The sequence below is a fragment of the Alosa pseudoharengus genome, unplaced genomic scaffold, assembly GCF_046254945.1.
Source record: "Alosa pseudoharengus isolate Yale_2024_CS ecotype anadromous, Long Island Sound unplaced genomic scaffold, YU_APseudo_1.1 YU_APseudo_1.1_scf_24, whole genome shotgun sequence".
NCBI classification, from domain to species: Eukaryota; Metazoa; Chordata; class Actinopteri; order Clupeiformes; family Clupeidae; genus Alosa; species Alosa pseudoharengus.
This window is the reverse complement of record NW_027468689.1, coordinates 4,955,636-4,975,425: the sequence shown is the minus strand read 5'-3', so window position 1 is coordinate 4,975,425 and position 19,790 is coordinate 4,955,636. Positions and strand designations below refer to the sequence as shown.

Genomic DNA, 19,790 nt, shown 5'->3' with positions numbered 1-19,790 from the left:
ACAAGATGTTTGGCTTTCGCAATACAAACAAAGCTGCAGTATATAAAATAACCCCTCAACCCGTATTTGGACAAACTGGATTAGGAGAAACATGGCTAGCAAAAGGGATATGCAATGCTGATGATCTCTCCAGAGATCCTTCCTTTCATGACTCATTTTGGGGACAGTTTAAAGAAATTTCAGGAGGTATTTGCAACTGAGAATCAGCATGGAACCATAAAATCTCTGCCTCAACATTGTATTGGAAAATGTCAAACATTCTAACTAAAATATGTAAAGGCTTGAGAATGGCAAAAAAATGAAGACCATGATCTCAAATGTGCAGGGCTACAAGGGATGCGAGAAGCATGTCTATCCATTATAAAATTGTACATAGTTGTTTTTTACACCTAGGCTTATAACTAGTTTAAAAATGGACAATAAATGTTGAAAGTGTAATAAAAAAGTGGCCACATCTTTAGAATTGTCCCAGGGTACTGCCTTTTTGGAAAATAGGTCTGAAAACCTCTGAAGGGTGACTCAGACAATAGCCATGTTTACATGGACAGTTTTTTTTGTCATTCCGATTAAACTATTCCGTTTGAAAAATGTGTGCTGTCTGTTTACATGGGGTACGTTCTATTCCGTTCGGGTGCTTTCAAGTGCTTTAGAATCTTTGATCGAGTAGCCGTTGTTGCCTAATTTTCCTTGAGAAGATACAGCAGGCAATCCAATTGACCGTATACATGGCTGTTCAATCAGAATAGACACGGAATACACCACCTCTTTCATTTCTGATTGGCAGTTTTATTCCCATCAAGGTGTTTATATGTGTAATTTCTATTCCGATTGAGCTGTTATTCCGATTCTAGGAATAGAAGTGTCCATGTAAACCCACCTAGTCACAATTATGCCTGGTAGGGGATGCATCTCATATACCACATTCATTACTAAATGAGTATTGCTATTTTCCTTAATGTAGTCATACCTTTTTAATAACTTTCACTAAGCTAACTCTTTAAAACTGTTTACTGTTAATTTCTAACTATTGTATTGTTTTATTTGTAAGTCGCTTTGAACCAAAGTGTCTGCTAAATTCCATAACCATAATCATAACCATAACTCAGAGGATGGACTGATGATGGCAGTCTGACCCTTCTTACATAGTTGGAAGAGCCCACATAGTCAACCTTGACATAGTCCAGAGTTTACAAGCAGCTGAGTCAGCTGGAATTGCTAATTTATTTGACTTATTCTATTGCTAGAAACTTTTAGAGAGGGTATTAGTGGATAGCAGGTGTGTGTGTGTGTGTGTGTGTGTGTGTGTGTGTGTGTGTGTTTATGTGTGTTTATGTAAGTATATACAGTATGTACAGTAAGATTAAAAAAAAAAAACTCAGATACAAAGTTCAGATAGTCACGCTAAAGCCAAGCAGGTTCTCCATGAAACCTATTTATAGAGCTGTGCAAGCATTTTGACCCCACTGTTAATGTAAACCAAACAACACTGTCACAGACTAATAATCAACCATAAACATTAAGTCAAGGCACTCCAAAGAAACCAATCAGATATCATGTCCATGAGCATGGTTATCAAACTTGGAAACATGTGACAGTGTGAGATAGATATACATGGCATGTGACGAAGTCCCATTGTTTCATAATTTGGAGATTGTTAACATATGTAACTTGCCAGCACGTGCATCTAAAGGTCACAAGTACACATGGCATGTGGCAACAAGGGTGTAAGTTTGGTCTCAGCTTCGGTATCCCCCAAACAGAATGTACAATAGCATTTACATTTGAAAAAAAAATTACTTTAATAATTTAAAATAACTCAATGTTTCTACTTTTTGGCACCCATAATTAATAGGCTATATTCCATGTTTTTAATTTTTGAAGAGCTCTTTTTCAAAACATGTTCCAAAATGGTATATTCACCATTTTCATGCATTTTTCTTTTTTTTGTTTTCCAAGTAATTTCAGTGGAACTGCATTGGGTTATTGTTATTTGATTAATCTTTACTCAGTCAAAACAAACACAAAAAATGGATTTATAGCATTTTGGAAAGAGCTCATTATATTGTATTCTTTAATGCATTTTCTTCCTAGTTGCTTGCAAGTTTGCTTGGCTGCCTTTGTTTGCCTACTTAAACGTCCAACATATACAGTATATAAGTATAAGTATAAGTATATATACCCTTTTGATCCCGTGAGGGAAATTTGGCCTCTGCATTTATCCCAATCCGTGAATTAGTGAAACACAAACAGCACACAGTGTACACACAGTGAGGTGAAGCACACACTAATCCCGGCGCAGTGAGCTGCCTGCATCAACAGCGGCGCTCGGGTAGCAGTGAGGGGTTAGGTGCCTTGCTCAAGGGCACTTCAGCCGTGCCTACTGGTCGGGGTTCGAACCGGCAACCCTCCGGTTACAGGTCCGAAGTGCTAACCAGTAGGCCACGGCTGCACACATACTCGACGCACCCGACCAGTAGCGCGACAATGTGACGTCACAGAAGCGCCGTAACCATTTATAGTCGCGCTGGTGGTCGCGACACTAGTTGCAATATTCTCCTGAACAGAGGTGTCGCTGTTGTGAAAAGACTAACGCTTACTACGTTACACAGCAGAAGAAGCTGCAGTAAGAAACACTAGTAGCTACCTAGCTAGCCTCTGTGATGGTACCAAAGATTGTTAAGGCGGAGCAAGATATTTCATCAGGAGCCACTTCCGGGAACCCGGATCGCACGAGGGGGGGTCAAAATCCCCCTTTATGCAGAGCAGAGGCAGCGACTGCTCCATTGAAGTCTATGGGCATGGCTCAGAATTTTACCACATATGCTAAGGTCTTGGTTCTATAGAGTTAGGAATGTGAATTTCGGGCACGTTTTCATGATCCTCAAACCCTTCTGAACATTTCAGGTACATTTTTAGCATTTTTGAGCATTCCAGCCTGGAGAAAATCAACTTTATATCAGGTGTGCGCCGGTTATTTATGCCGCTGCTGTTGGCCGGTTGCAACGTACGCTCATCAATACGTCATCGACACGCCTCTTTATGCAGACAGGATTCGATCCCCATTTCGCGCCCATAGACATGAACTACGACGAAGTATCTTGCTCCGCCTTAACAATCTTTGATGGTACTTCAGACTTTGGTTGCTACTATTCACAACTACCATCATCATTATCATCTAGTTTCCAAGGTGTGTGCACAGGTAGATAGATAGATAGATAGATGGATATATAGATAGATACTTTAGTCATCCCGAGGGAAATTTTTATAATTTAAACAGTTTAATTAGCTGGCTAGCTAGCAGCTGGCTGAGTTTGTGTAATTTCCTGAAGTGGAAAGAGATTTTGTTCAGGCCTTAATAGATCTCCTTTGTTTGAAAATAAATCGTTTCTATTCTTTCCTCTTAATTCCATATGTTGCAACTCTCACTGGTAACTTTGTTAACTTATCCAGCAAACAACAACAAAACACTGCAACTCTCGCTTGCCCTCAAACTAGTCCAACTTCCTGTTTCCGCCTTGTCGCGCTCGTCTGAAAAAAAAAAAGAGTGGTGCGCTACCTCGCTAGCCTAGAAATCTAGACGCACCCTAGCGGCGGCAAATTAATTTGCTCAGCTTGTACGTCTAGTATCGAACCATAGGAATTTCTATTGGCTTAACACCGTGGATGACGGCCAATCACAGCGCTCTATTTCGTTAGAGAGTCTTAAGGCGGGCTTAACAGGATACCGACATCCTGCGACGGTGAACAACAAGGAAGGTGGCTATGGCAAACGAAGAGCGGTTGTTTGAATCGGCGTTGGCGTCAACTTTGGAGGAGTTGGACTTTTCTTTGAAAGTAGATCAACACAATGCACTTAAGTCATTCCTTTCGAAGAAGGATGAATTTGCCGTTTTGCCGACCGGATACGGATATGGTCGTAGCGCTGGCCTATTGCATGCCTAGGCAGTTTGAAAGACAATTCTCTGCCCGCCCCTTGGATTAAGCGAGGTGAATGATTCGATGCCAGACTATACATGTCAATGATATAGGATGGCCCGCCAGGCTACTACCTCGCGCTACCTGGCTTCAATCCTGGCGCGCCAGCAAGATCTACGTCATTTTGACGTCACGTTGTCGCGCTGCCGGTCGGTTGCGTCGAGTATGTAGAAGCCTTATGCTCTGCATTATAAAAATGCTTCAGATGTCTCTTTTTTTTGGTGGCATAGCTGATCAAAGCACAAAAAAACAGTTTGTACCTGTTAGCATCTGAAAATATTTGGTATTTGCTCCGGAAAATTCCTTTAATACGGCTTCACAACATAAATAATTTGAATGAATTTATATAGGGACAATTTTGTCATCCCAAAGTGTTGGTATGGACATGTCATGGTGCATGCAAACCTACACCCTTGTGTGACAAAGTCCCATTGTTGCATATGTGAAGTTTGTTTATAGTTGAATGCAGACTTATCATGGAAGTAATAATCAATGTTGCACTGCCTTGGGTCCAGCCCCACCTGCACTGTCTTGTGTGCACCGTTCAGTCCACCAGGAGATAAAGTCTGTGTACACATGACCCTGATCAATGGTGTTTTGTCAGCAATGAAGATGGAGTAACCTAAAACGTTTCTATATGCTATGCTATAAATATGTTTCATGTACAGTTTCACCTCCTGGAGTCCAAATGTCTGAGTTTTGTTTATCCTTCATGCTGTTTTTGGGGAATTTCAAATTCATTTCAATTTAATTTTATTTATAGAGCACAAAACATTACACATGTCTCATGGCGCTTTACAGTGAGGGGATACAGGAAGAAACCTTGCAGATCCACGACTCAAGGGCCTGACTCATCTGCCCAGGGTCAGTTACAGACCCATCTGCCCAGGGTCAGTTACAGAACAGTAAGGTCTGTATACATGATAAATGCATGAGTTAGTGAACATGGTACTACCGACACGCCATATAAGTAGAAATTTAATTGGGTATTGCTATTTGATTTATCTTTACTCAATCAAAACAACAAAATAGCAATTTGATCACACATAGTTAAATGACATGACTTTTTAATGTTAAAAATGGATATATAGCCTTTTGGACCTAAACTCTTCATTTTTACATAGAATATATTTATTTTTTTTCTTTTAGAATGTGAGCTGTCTTATATCAGATCTGTATCTTTGCTTTGCATCTGTGCTTTGAGTAAAGTTGCATCGTTAAAATTAATTGAAAAAAAAAATTATGACAAAAAAATAAGAAAATGAAGCCATCACTTCCACACACCCTGAGTTGATGCCATGCCCGTCCCCATAATGCCCCCATAATGTCTGTGTATGTTGCTGGAGACTTGCGCTACAGGTACTTAGACAGTTCACATACACGCTAAAGGGGCATCAGCTTGCTTGTTTGTCACATGCTGGCTAGCTATTTAAAGCCATGAAGTAGCTTTTAAGGTAGAGGATTCCGCATGTAAGACTGGGAGACCTGTGAGATTACCAGCACCGGAGACCGTAAAGATTATCCGCAGGTCAGTCTGGACCTTTAGTGTTCAGTCACCCATTTTGACTTAATTTTGCATTTGGGCACATCTACATTTTTGAGTTATTTTGTTTCGTCTGTTTGAGGGTATTTCCCCATTTGTGAACACTATGGAAGCTGGACAGCGTAAGTCGTGCACATGGGCTGTTCGTTGTCAGCAGGGGCTGGTCCAAGGCCATTTTAGATCAATCATTCTCTGCAGGCAAAGAGCACTTTGCAGCATCTACATCAAGCGATCCCATCATCCCTTCAGTGAATGGGAGCCCCCAAATCAGATTCTGCTCAGGGCCCCTATAAAAGGCGTAGTCATGGCTGTCTATGCTTCATGTAATATTTTGATAATTAGCCTATAATGTGACAAACACTTGGTAAAATAGCCAGAAAAAGCTGTAATTATATACATGTAACCTATATTGTACAACCAGTATATAATACAACCCATTGAAACATGTGTGACTGAATGGGTGGTGAGAAGAACACTGTAGAATTAGCCTGCAGGTTCTATTCTGTGTCCGTCAGCTAAGAAATAAATGACATATGGGTTGGACACAGACAAGGAACCAGGTGATATTCCAAACCCTATCTTTCCACCAATGTTTGGACATAAATAAGACTCCAACTTGTGCATAAATGTTACTGCAAAAGTGCTGTACTTGATGTAAAATGTAAATCAGGTTTCTAGTATACAAGGAATTTGGTCTTTTTTGGCCTTTTTTGGATAAATTTGGCATTTATCCCTACCGTGAATTGGTGAACACACACAGTGAACACACAGTGAAGTGAAGCATACACTAACCCGGAGCAGTGAGCTGCTTTGCGACAGCGGCGCTTGGGGAGCAGTGAGGGATTAAGTGCCTTGCTCAAGGGCACTTCAGTTCAGCCGGTCGGGGATCGAACCGTCAACCCTTCGGTTCCATAACCGATAACCAAGATGTTTATTATGATCGTCGATATGATTCCCGGGATATGACGTCGTTATGATACACCGGGGCACATGAAACTTGGTGGGCATGTAGCACACACACACACACACACACACACACACACACACACACACACACACACACACAAACACACAGGGGCGTATCAAGCTTTGGGGGTTTGGGGGTTGGGGCTTCAAGTGTGGGGGTTGTGGGATAGGAAAATGAAACAATCTTGCCAAATTATAAATAACTCCCTACAGGGACGTTGTAAGTATTTTCTAAAAAGGGTGCGGACTATATTGGTGTCCGGCAGTTTCTACCCCGAAAAAAAATTGAAATTCTGATTGCTAAACACACCATTTTAATGCAGTTTGGGAGGGACAGAACAAGCAGCGTCCCTCATATGTGTGACTCATGTGACATGTAGGCCTACATGATCTACCTATCACTTCACTATTTGACACTACCCTATATGGAGACATACTGTATCTCATGTTATAAATCAAGAAATAATTTCAGAAATTATGTTTTGTGCATATGGGTTAGCAGGCTACAATAAATTGCCCTAACAGACAGCAGCCTAATTTCGAGGTATCACTAATACCTAAATACATGTAAAGGACACAGGGGCATAGATTTGCGTGGAGACCGAAGGACGTGTCCACACCAATGTCAAATTACGACTGAAATGTCCCCACCAATATTCAGGTTGAAATGGGGGAAAAAGCGCTCACATGCTCTACACAAAGAGTTAAATCATTTCTCACTTCAGTGCTGCGGATCATCTCGTACAGATCTTGTAATGTGCAGTAGCCTATAAGGGTAAATCGTGCTGATTTGAAGTTACCTATAATAACTACCAGTGAGCCGCAATCTCCTGCGCAGCATGGCGCAGCGCTTCAGCTTCACTTCACTACAAGGCATATGAAGTGCGTCCAAATTCACCCATTCTTCTCTGTTGAACTCCTCGAGAAGTAGGTTACTCATCACACATGTGTCACATGAAAGAGCCTTTTTCTCAGCTTTTAAACGGTGCTGGCTAGCCACTATTTGCTGTGATACAGTTCGCGAGAAAAACTTCAAGAGATTTGATAATTATTCTCTGCGCCCATCTCCACATCCATTCGTCTGGGTGGAATATCGTAGGCCTACACACTCTTCACGCAACACATGACAAACCATATATCAGAATAAACAGCAGACCTTACCGAACACAGATGTGTAATGCATTCCCGTGTATAGTTAGCTGTTCCAGAGTAATCCGGTTTTGAAATAAATTGTAGCAAAATTCAACATGGTCTTTCGGCTTTAAGCATTTCTTAAAACCGAGCTGTGCTTACATCGCCTAGATATCGGTAAATATTAGAATCAGAGAATATACAGGCAGCTCACGGTTAAGAGTTTGTCAATGTAGCCTTAATGATTTCTTTTCACAAAATGCTATGCATGTATTTAAGTTTCTTAAAACTGAGCTATGCTTAAATGGGTCAATGCATGATTTCATAACAGACCAAATAAAAAATAAATGTTAAATATAGCCTACATATCTGTACATATTAAAATCAGATTATGTAGGCTACAGTACACAGTAGGTCAAGTTGGACAGTAACACATTTCAATCATGGATAGTAGTTGGACAGTAGCACATTATTTTAATAATTTTATATATCTATAGTGGTTGGTAAAAGAGTTGAGTGGCTTTTTTTTTTTTTTTTGGGGGGGGGGGGTTAGTGTCCCCACCAAAGCTCAGACCAAACCTACGCCCTTGAAAGGACAGAATAGTGACAGAACTGTAAGCTCAAATTCAAAAACGTTTGAAGTCTACCCAAACATATGCAAAGGGAATATAAATAAATTGTGTTGCATATAGCCAGCTTAATTAATGTCAATTTAAAGATTATGATTAGCAGTTTCTATGCTTTTTCCATTAATAGGCTAGTTACAGGAAGCCACGTTGTTGTTTAAACTATTGTTGCTTCTAGCCCACGTTACCTCCAGTTTCACTTGCTGCAGGGACACACACATTGCATGAGCGCTCATAAGCGTTCTATTTGAGTTATAGCCTACATGTTGGAAATCTTAGTTCTCAGATGTAGAACGCAAATGTGTCTTGACGCCTCCGTTTGTATCAAAATAAGATGTTCTAAACGGAACGCGATCGTATTTAAGACATTAAGATCTCCAGTAGATGTAGCACTACGACACACATTGACAGTGAAATCAGATCAGACGTGTGAAGCACCGGGCATAACTTAATTTCGCAGGCTTCGTGGACCCGTAGGTTAATTGTTGAGGAGGCCCATAGTTTGAGAAAAGCTGCAGATCATAGACAGAGAAAGCATAATGCTCTGAGAACAGTAGGCCTAGCCAAAGGTCTTTCTGCACAAACAAGTGCCTTGGTGCGCGCACCCCCGCTTTCACTTTGACTCTCTGCATTTATACATTGTGACAAAAACTGTCAGTCAGACAGTGAATTTTGGTTTACTAAATTAGCATAATGCAGTAGCCTAACAATTATCATTTCAATTCTACCTGAAATCTGCTCACTGCAGACGTTATAATGCCGACCCAAGTAGCAGCACCTTGAAAGATGCACACTTTGAATTTGATCAGAGCGGCTCTGGTTCTTCACTGGCTAACTTGATGTGATTGGCTGGATGACCATTCAATCAAATCAACAGACCTATGTGTGTCTCTTTGTGTGTGCGTTATGGTAGATACGGTTCCAACTCTTTACGGGAGCGTTTATTTCCATATTTTACTTTCATTTTAATCTGACAAAAAGTGTGGGGGATAGAATCGTGTTCCAGCAAAAGTGTGTACGTTATAGCACCCACATCCCCCACGCTTGCTACGCGCCTGCAAACACACATACACCAATGAACTGATTGAATTTCAGTTACAGATTTGTATTTGTGTATTTAATTTAATACTTATTTATTATTGTTCATTGTTTGTTTCCTGCCTTAATATATGTGTAACAGTACACTGGCAAATCATACTGCTCCATCCAGCATTTTATTTCTGTATTTGTTCATTTGTCTGTTTATGTCTTTAGGGCAGCCGTGGCCTACTGGTTAGCGCGTTGGACTTGTAACCAGAGGGTTGCCGGTTTGAACCCCGCCCAGTAGGCACAGGAGCTGAAGCCCCTTGAGCAAGGCTCACCGAGCGCAGCTGTTGTTGCAGGCAGCTCACTGCGCCGGGATTAGTGTGTGCTTCACCTCACTGAGTGTGTTTCACTAATTCACAGATTGGAATAAATTCAAAGACCAAATTTCCCTCACGGGATCAAAAGAGTATATATACTTATACTTGTACTGATGTCTGTGTGTGTGGAGCACTTTGGGTTGCGCTATATGAATAAATGTGACTTGACGCTGTAGTCACTGCGTGGAGTCGACGCAGATTTTGCGTTGAATCTACGCGGTAGCCCCGCAGAGCCCTCTGCGCCGTGTAGCCTACATAGCTTTATAATATCTATATCCGTGTACCCCCTCCGAACCATCCGCCGTCGCACACACACGCTCACACACACACACACAGAAACGCTCACACATACTGCACACACACACATACTGTCACGCCGACTTTGTGACGTATCTTCAGATGGCGCAAGGCAAATCGCATTATACTTGTGCTCGCCACCGAGGAGAGAATTCTCAGAACCTGGCGAGACCCACCATGATTACCCGACTTGGAGCGTAGGTAGGCTATTGACATTGCTTTACATAGATAATCCAACATGTTCATCGATAACCTGCAGTAGCCTAATAGCTACGGAAAACGTTTTTATTAACGAATCCTCATCGCAATTTGCTGCTGGATTACTTATTGAACCGCCTGGAAAATTGAAACAGCATCAAGGAAGGGTGTTTTGAAGCCACAAAGTTTTGAAAATAATCGACACCGTGCAAGGATTTCTTTCCAGCGAAGAGGTGAGAACTCAATTTGACCGAATGATTTGCCCTTCGTGTGTTTGTGTTCTGACTTATTTGAGTCGTTTACGCGAGGCAGCCGGCTGATATATTTTCATCTTTTATGTTCAGCAATCTTTTTGAATCAAGAGGCATGTCCATGTCTGACTGTGGGATTAGATTGTTAGATGCATTACAGTTTCAATCAAATGTAACATGTCCAGGAATAATGGGTGTTGTTAGGACTAAAAATATCGCCTAATCCTGCTGAGATATCCAGCATTGGTTCCACAGTGTATTGAGGGGATGAGTGGTGCGCGGAGCCAGTAGCACCATTTCGACGCATTTTCTGACATGACGATGCTTTAACTGGTCAGCCTTGTGTCTACATGAACGGCAAGCTCCTTTCAAACAAGCAGAATAAATGCTGTTTCCTCCGAGTCGGTATATAGACTTAAACTCCTCACAATCCCCGTAAATCCGAGGAGCAATGCCGGATTTGTACCCACAACATAGCCTAATCACCAGAAACGATAAATTAGAATAGATCGAAAAGCAGAAAACCAATCGAATTAGATATAGAAAACAACCAGTCTGTTACGGGGTGAAATAGATCAATATATTTGCTTTCTGTCCGATCTGTTTTCCCACTTCTCACTACAGGAGGAAACTAGACTTGGCTACTGAGATGCTGGCACACTGTTGCACACCGCACATCACTGTAAAACGCACACTGTTTCATGCTCTTGCTGGTGTGTCACCTGACCGCTCCTACAACCTTATCGTTTGGTAGAGTAGCCTTCCAACATCAGCTGGTCCAGTAATCAGAGTCACTTTATGGTTATGGTTATGGGATTTGGCAGATTGTACAAACTTTATTTGAAAACAAAAATATTGCGCAAGGCTCTCATATTTGTTATATAAACATAAATAGGCTAAATATGCGATACACTTATCATAGGTGAATGTATATATTTGCTATACTTGGCATGTTCTGTAGGCAATTTGCAGTCTACTACCTTAGTTTACTTGGCTTGAATAAGGTTTCTTACTTAGGCGGTGATGTTCAGTTCAAGCAGACCAAAAAGGCCTGCAAAAACGCATAAGCAAGTTCAAAAGATGACCCAATAGCCTACTGTATGTCATATATGAAGCTGAATTATATTTCCTTAGAATATAATTCCTTATACAAATACTGGTATACAAATACAGTGTTAACAGAAATGTCAGTTCTAAAGAAAGTGCAAACAAATGCCACATTTTCAGAGTTTTTCATCCTCAAATTGATGTTTAATTTGAAAATGAGGCCTATCCACTTTCAACACAGAAAGGGATGATGCCAGAATCATTTTAACAGTAGCCTAATAGTAAGAATTGTAAATATTGGCCAAATTCCTGTCAGAAATAACAGCTTCGCCTAAGGCACTAGATAGCTACGATGGACCTGGTTATCTCGTACTCTAACAGACCTGCTTCAAGTGTGGTGATACCGCTGTAAGCGTGAGGATGTTATGAAAATGTTTCTGTGAAATATATACACATGTGTTCTCCTCCAGATTCTGGAACTGATAGAAGAATGTGGACAGTGAATGTGGACAGCTCACTGCTCTTATTCCCCACACAAAAAGTCAGTGTGGGTTGGGCACTCTGTTTTAGAGGATAGTTTGAATCGAGAGTCTTAAACACTACAAGTAACTTAGATAACACCCTTTACAGACAGACAGACACAGACACACACACACACACACACACACACACACACACACACACACACACAAACCTGCACATAATCTTGTGATAAGGCATATCCTGAAAAGTCAGTCTCAACAGTTGGTAAATAAGGGGCCCCTGTAACGATATCGCTAATACAGTTGCAACCACATGTGCATGTAGACTGACACTCACACGGACCCTGAGCACAAATACCTAGAAATGCTTCTTTCTTGTAAATGGTTAATATTTGACCAAGATGTGATAAGTGCTCCATCAATAGCCCCCCCCCCCCCCCCGAGTTAGCAAAGGGTAGAATAATCAGCAGCTGATAGATCAATAATTGTACAGATTATTATTAATGTTACAATATTATATATGATATATTATTTGCCTCATGTCTTTAGCTTGCTTTTGTGGTCCTTACTCATTTTTATGACCATACTCATATTTAGGCCTACTCATTTTTGTCCTATATGTTATAAGCAGTAATGAAAGCAATTCTGAATGCATTTCTTCGCAATCGATCCTTAGATCTACACATTTGTAGTTATACACAGTACACTGTGATGCTGTAAGTAGCTTCACCACGGCGCCCTCCTTAAAGGAGACATCTGATCAAAAGACAACATAGGGTCCGTTTTCGGATGATAAGAAGTGTAGATGCTTGTTGGGGACCATAACAACGTTGATCAGCGCACACCATTTTAAAACCAAATTAATTCTGCATCACTGCAATGATGACAGATGATTATACTTAATCGCATGCTTCAAGAAAGAGAGAAAAGAGAGAGAGAGAAGGAGAGAGAGAGTGTGTGTGTGTGTGTAATTTGTGTGTGTGTGTGCGTGCGTGTGTGGTTTGAGTGTGTGTGTATGTGTGAGTGTGTGTGTGGTTTGAGTGTGTGTGTATGTGTGTTTGTATGTGTGAGTGTGTGTGTGTGTGTGTGTGTAGTTTGTGTGTAGTTTGAGTGTGTGTGTGTGTATGTGGGAGTGTGTGAATGCGTGTGTGTAGTTTGAGTGTGTGTGTATGTGTATGTGTGTGTGTGTGTGTGTATGTCTGAGTGTGTGAGTGTGTGTGTGTGTAGTTTGTGTGTAGTTTGAGTGTGTGTGTGTGTGTGTGTGTATGTGTGTGTGTGTATACCACTCTTTGACCCAGATGGCAGTGTTGTTGTGGTCAGTATGCAGGCATTACTTCGCGCGTCACTGGACTGTGAAATACAGCTGCGCACTATTGATTGAATGTGTGTTTATAGATGGAACAAGCCCTAACTCCAGTGAGCAAATTATCAGATCTATCTGGTTGGGTGTGTTCTAGTTACAATTCTTACCATAAGGCAAATTGAAGCTTTTGTTATTGTTTTCTAACCTGTGTAGTCAAGATGGGGAAAATGTTGGTGTGCGCTGGTACAGGAACTGGAATGCCTCTATTGGTCCACAACTCTATCTGTCTTCCACACACTCATGCATTGACTCAGATGAAGTTGGCCGCGAGTCAACTGCTGAACTCTCATTGGTTGTCAGTTCTTGCCCAAGGCGAGTTCCGTCAATCCTCCTTTAAGTTACTCAACAAACGTTTGTCCTGCACAAGAAATTGCGTTGAGAATACAGAGTGAAGACAGGCAGAGTAAAAATAGACAAGGTTGTCTCGGGGGAGTAATATGGATATAGGCGGGTCAATATATGGAAAAAAAACACCTAACTTCAAAAAAATGTATACAAAAGGTTTTTCAACTGATTATGATACCTTTAGATGTACTTAATAACATATTAAAAATCTAGTAAAATCTGACCCCAGTAAAGGGGTCATTTTCAAGATGGCGTCCAAGATGGCCACCAGAAGCTAATTTGGGATATCTGAAGCATTAATCAGCCTAGGAAAGTGTTTTTCGTGTTTAATCAGATTTAGAGGTCACTGATTCATATGTCACACTAAAGTATCAGTTCATAATTTTCAAAGACTTATAATTTTCAAGATGGCATCCAAGATGGCCACCAGAAGCTAATTTTGGCTATATCTGATGCATCATTCAGCCTAGGAAAGTGTTTTTCGTGTTTAATCAGATTTAGAGGTTACTGATTCATATACGTCAGACTAAAGTATCAGTTATTCATTTTCAAAGACTTGTCATTTTCAAGATGGCATCCAAGATGGCCACCAGAAGCTAATTTTGGCTATGAAGCATTATTCAGCCTAGGAAAGTGTTGTTCATGTTTAATCAGATTTAGCGGTCACTGAGTCATATATGTCACACTAAAGTATCAGATCATCATTTTCAAAGACTTGTCATTTTCAAGATGGCGTCCAAGATGACCACCAGAGGCTAATTTTGGCTATATCTGAAGCATTATTCAGCCTAGGAAAGTGTTTTTCATGTTTTATCAGATTAAGAGGTCACTGATGACTCTTCATCTCCACCTTTTTTAGTGTTCTTATAGTAGGACCTGAGGATGCATGATGTTTTCTCTCTCAGTGTCAAAACCTTTCCCTTTTGTGAAACATATGTCATTCCCGTACCGCTCCCTCAGTTTAGCTTTCAGATACTGATTACCGAATGGAATGGAATCAACCTCAATCAAATACTCTTTCATGTTAGATCCAAGTACAGAGACAGTCAACTGTTCTTAATTGTGTGCATTTCTGCAAGACACGCTGTTCGTGAAGAAGATATGGATTACCTTGCACTGCTGCCTGTGGAACGTGTCAAAATGAACAATGTGACAATCCACACAAGTTCCTTTCAGAGGAGTCAGAGGATGATGAATAATGATATAATAATTATTTCTGATCTACTTATGCATATAGTTTAAGATTCAGTTTAATTAGCTCCCCCCTAATGATAGATGCCAACAATTATTGATCTACACAAATATACAATGCATGCCTATACAGTACATGGGTCATGGTTCATTAAAGTCATAAAACAGCCACTTACTCGCAAACTCTACTCTACATATTGTAAAAGCATATACCCTGTACATGAAATATAACATTAATCAACAAAATAACATTTCCATCTTCCTCCATGCCAAGCATAATACATACTCTATTCTGTATAGGCAAATATAGTGTAAAGCTGATACATTTTGGCATATACAGTCCAGGGAAAACAAATGAAACACCCTAGAATATATATTTTCTGAAAGCATATAATCTGTAGATAAGATATAGCACAATTTAAAACATGTCACATCTTCCTCCATGCCATGAACAATGCATTGCCCTCTATTCTGTATAGGCAAATCTAGTGTAAAGGGGATACATTTTAGCCTATATTGTCCAGGCAAAACAGATTAAACACCCAAAACCATATATTTTCTAAAAGCATACAACCTCTAGATGAGATATAACACCAGTTAAGACATGTCTTATCTTCCACCATGCATGCACAATACAATGGCCTCTATAATGTATAGGCGAATCTAGTGTAAAGGGGATATATGTTAGCATGTTAAGTCCAGGGAAAACAAATTAAACAACCTAAAATATATATTTTCTGAAAGCAATCTGTAGATAAGATATAACACCATTTAAAATATGTCCCATCTTCCTCCATGAATGCACAATACATTGCCCTCTATTCTGTATAGGCGAATATAGTGTAAAGGGGATATATGTTGGCATGTACAGTCCAGGAAAAACAAATTAAACACACTAAAATACATATTTTCTGAAAGCATATAATCTGTAGATAAGATATAACACCAGTTAAGACATGTCCCATCTTCCTCCATGCCATGAACAATGCATTGCCCTCTATTCTGTATAGGCGAATCTAGTGTAAAGGGGATACATTTTAGCCTATATTGTCCAGGAAAAACAGATTAAACACCCCAAACCATATATTTTCTAAAAGCATATAACCTCTAGATGAGCTATAACACCAGTTAAGACATGTCTTATCTTCCTCCATGCCATGGAGATGGTTAATAATCCTGTATTGCATTTGCTCTGTATTAAAATTCATTGATTTTAAAATCCTATTCTTGTTTAATTTGACCATCATTTGATATCAATTTCACCCCTGTAGGCTGAATAGTAATTGAGATATAGCCATTCTAACCTGTTGACAGCCATTTTGGCGGCCATTTTGAAAATGACCCCTTTCCCAAGGTCAGATTTTACTAGATTTTTAGTATGTTATTTAGCATGTCCAACAGTACCAGAATCCATAAAAAAAACTTTTGTATCAAGTTTTTTGACGTTGAACCCTATATTGACCCGCCTAATAGACATACAGGCCGATACATATTACTTAAAAACATTTATGGAGAATCTGATGATGTCGTCATAAACCTTGTTGATATACTTTTTGTGGCGCATAATATGACCACTAAATGACATTGCCACCCACCGAGAAGGTAAATAAACCCTCTGAAGCTCCCCCATCCAAAACCCAGGGAAAAAAATAAGCTTCCTAAAGCATCAAAACAAAGTGGGATATTTTAAATTATTTTTTGAGTGCAAGTGCAACACTATGCCGTCCACTTGCTTTTACAGGACTATTACAGTGCTACGCACCCATAGCATGGTCCATAACTCAGCTCGCTCATCCTCATCTATTTCCCCCCTTTCACCTGTTTACATTACAGTCTATTACTATTGAGTGTAATCTACAAAATGAGTTGTAGTGTTAGGACACTGGAACAGGGATTTTTTATGTTTTTTTGATGATTTTTGAACGTCGGGTTGTTTAATCATGAATCTCGACATCTTTAAAAATGTGCTTTCATTTCCTCTTCACAAATACATCATGTTTTCCTTTCATAATGAAGCTGCAAAGCTTATTCTAATCTTACACTCAATAAAGTGTTGATTTTTCGCCATGCACTCCTCTTTTATTAAACCTTGCGTCCAGGGGTGTGGCAGTTGTCGACATAAGGTGTGGCCTGGCGCATGATCCAAAAATCGCTATTTTACACCCTCTAAAAATGATTACGCCACTGACCAAGATAAACCTTGTCTAGGGAAAGCCGCATATAAAGCACAACTGAAGATGCACTGTCACGAGATGTAAGCAGCAACTCCTCTGAAGGATAAATATCCTTAGGATTTTTATTCAGTCATTCGAACATTGTTGCTTTTTTCAGGCTATATTTTCGATGGTAACCCCTTGTCAGTCAATAGTGAAAGTAATTAACTGTGCAGTACTGTTTTGTCGGTGACTATGAGATTGTAAAGTTAGTTTCACTTTGCCTATGAGTTCACATAATTGACGAGTGCAGATGCATGTAGGCTATACTCTGCTAGTAAACAGGTTTTAGTAAAGCAAGGTTTAGTGGAATCCCTGTTTCATACGGTCTCGCGTGAAAGCAGATTCCTTTAAATGCGCCTGATCACATAATCGTGTCATTAAATTAGTGAATGTGGACTGGCCTTAAATGTCTGTAAACTTTGCGCTTCTGACCATCCGTTTCTGATTGCCAAAATAGAGCCCACAGTGTTTATTGTGTCTAATTTTGTCCCTTTGTTCAGGTTGCATGGGGATTGTGATTGAGGAGCCATTTCCAAACCCTGAAACACATTCTTAGTTGGATTGAGGTCTGGACTCTCTAGACAATGACATTGTTGTTTCCAACAGTTTCTCCAGCATTTATTAGTTTTCTTCACAACCCCTCCAAAGCTGGCTGCAGAGATGCGTCCTCACAGCAGCCATTGAAAATAGAAAGCGTGCGATTAGAGCCAGGCGACGGCAACTGTTGCCCCATCGTTCCACTTGCTGTGTGCGATGTTGACCCGTTGACTTTATTTTTATTTATTTTATGTATTCTCTATTTAGGTGAGACCCATTGAGATCTTAAATGTCTTTTCCAAGGGAGCCCTGATTACTTCAAAAGATTCTATTCCATTCCATTGGTCGTTTGTCACCGATCGCCGTAGCATCACTTGTCGTGTACAGTATGTTGGCCTTAACACTGGCTCCACCCCTATACCTCATGGTGGGGAGAGAGTGTTTCTGATAAAGTGCAGTGTTTGGTCACCATCTAGTCTGATGGGCAATTTTTCGTAATCAATGTTGGACTCATCAGCCCATCTTCCACTTGACTTCAGAATCTCCCATGTGACCTCTGGCAAGCTCTAGCTGAGATCACATCTCATACAAAGTTTATTCAACAGAGCACACCAATGTTTGGCACTAACGTTTCTATTCAGCATACGAATACATATTTATTTATGTTTTTATTTACTTCATAAGAAACTAAATCACAAATAATCCTGCACTATATCCTTGTTGTATCCACTTTGCCCCTTCTTGTGTGGTGCTTAGCTAGAGAGAGCTCACTTATTGTTTTTTATATTGTCCATTTCACTATTTAGGCTACACGAGTCAAGACTGAGACTTTGATACGTATAATATTATCCTAACGTTAAGGAAAAGATGGTCTTGAAACAACACAGATTGCCCCTTTACACCAAGCGATTTGGATGACGGGGCCGCACTGCAGCTCCAGTAAAACTCTCCGACTTTGGAGATTTGTCTTACTCAGCAATTGTATTATTTCGCTGTACAGTTCCACCAAGTGAAATCCCCGTTAGCCGGGAAATCCTGTGTGCATTTGGCAAATAGAGCCTTATTCTTTCTTTTTCCCCCTGATGTGCACTTATGGAGAAAATGGTTTTAATGCCCAGTAGTTGAGCCCAAGACAGATGTACTGTAGGGACAGCTTTTATTTTCCGTGAAGCTGTTTTTTTTCTTCTGTGAAGCTGTTTTTCTGTGAATCCACATTATTACATCATCTTTTAAATGCAATACATGCAGTGACCTCCTGTGCCATTCTCAGGGTACTGTTTTTCCATCAACACTTGATCCAGAAAGTGGAATGGCTTAAGACCCTAAAGAACCTTATACCTCATCTCTGCACAAAGCACATAGTGTCTACTGCCTTCTCATGGCAGTAGTAATGTGTCAGTCATAGAATGTTGTGAAGCTGGAAGATAAAAGATGGAAGATAGTGCTTTGGATAAAAGCATCTGCTAAATGACTAAATGTGAGAATAAATTCTGCTGCGGTTGCATTTCTCTTGCCTGTAATCTATCAGAGATTTTGAATTTAGACATAATTGAGCATATTTTTTATATACATTTATATACTTTTTGTTATATATGTAGACCCAAACAACTTCCCATATGTACCACAAACTGCAGCAACCACATTAGGGCCCCATTTTAGTAATTTGAAATAATATGCTTTATTCAGTATTGCTCAAATGCCCTTATTTGGACAATGTTTGATAGTATGATAAACTTAATTAAATTAGCCTCCTACACAAAGTAAGCTAATATTTCAGTACCATTTTGCAGTGATGTAGTACTCGAGTCCGGTCTCGAGACCGATTTCTGCTTTCTCGGACTCGTCTCGGACTTGTTCCTTCAAAGACTCGCTCTTGACTCGGTCTCGGACCACAGTGGGAGGAGAAGGACTCGTAATTTCAGACCGAGTCCTCGAGACCAACCAGGGGCGCAGCTACCCATTTTTTGAGGGGTATGCCACAACAAATTGGCGCCCCCCCCAAAAAAAAAAAACAACACAAACAACTAGTAAAAGTAAAACCAATAATGCCAAATAATAATCTGCCGATTTGAACTAGTATTGTTAAATGTCGCATTGTCACTTTAAGAGAGTCTAAACGGTTCTCATAACTTCCTTTTGCCAGCTGTTGCTCACAAAGGATAAGACTGATTCAACTCTAGCCTTTGTTTGCGCCACATTGACAGCACAATATTAAGTTA

At 40.2% G+C, this 19,790-nt stretch overlaps 1 protein-coding gene across 1 annotated transcript in view; it reads left to right on the top strand.

Annotated features, from left to right (window-relative positions):
- The first annotated feature begins 10,079 nt into the window (after positions 1–10,079).
- The window catches only part of crfa4 (cytokine receptor family, class I receptor 4), a 43,327-nt gene continuing 33,616 nt past the window's right edge, over positions 10,080–19,790 (top strand). The window contains exon 1 of the mRNA XM_076302902.1: positions 10,080–10,142. The gene's annotated coding sequence lies outside the window, so the exon portion shown is untranslated. The remainder of the gene's footprint in view (positions 10,143–19,790) is intronic.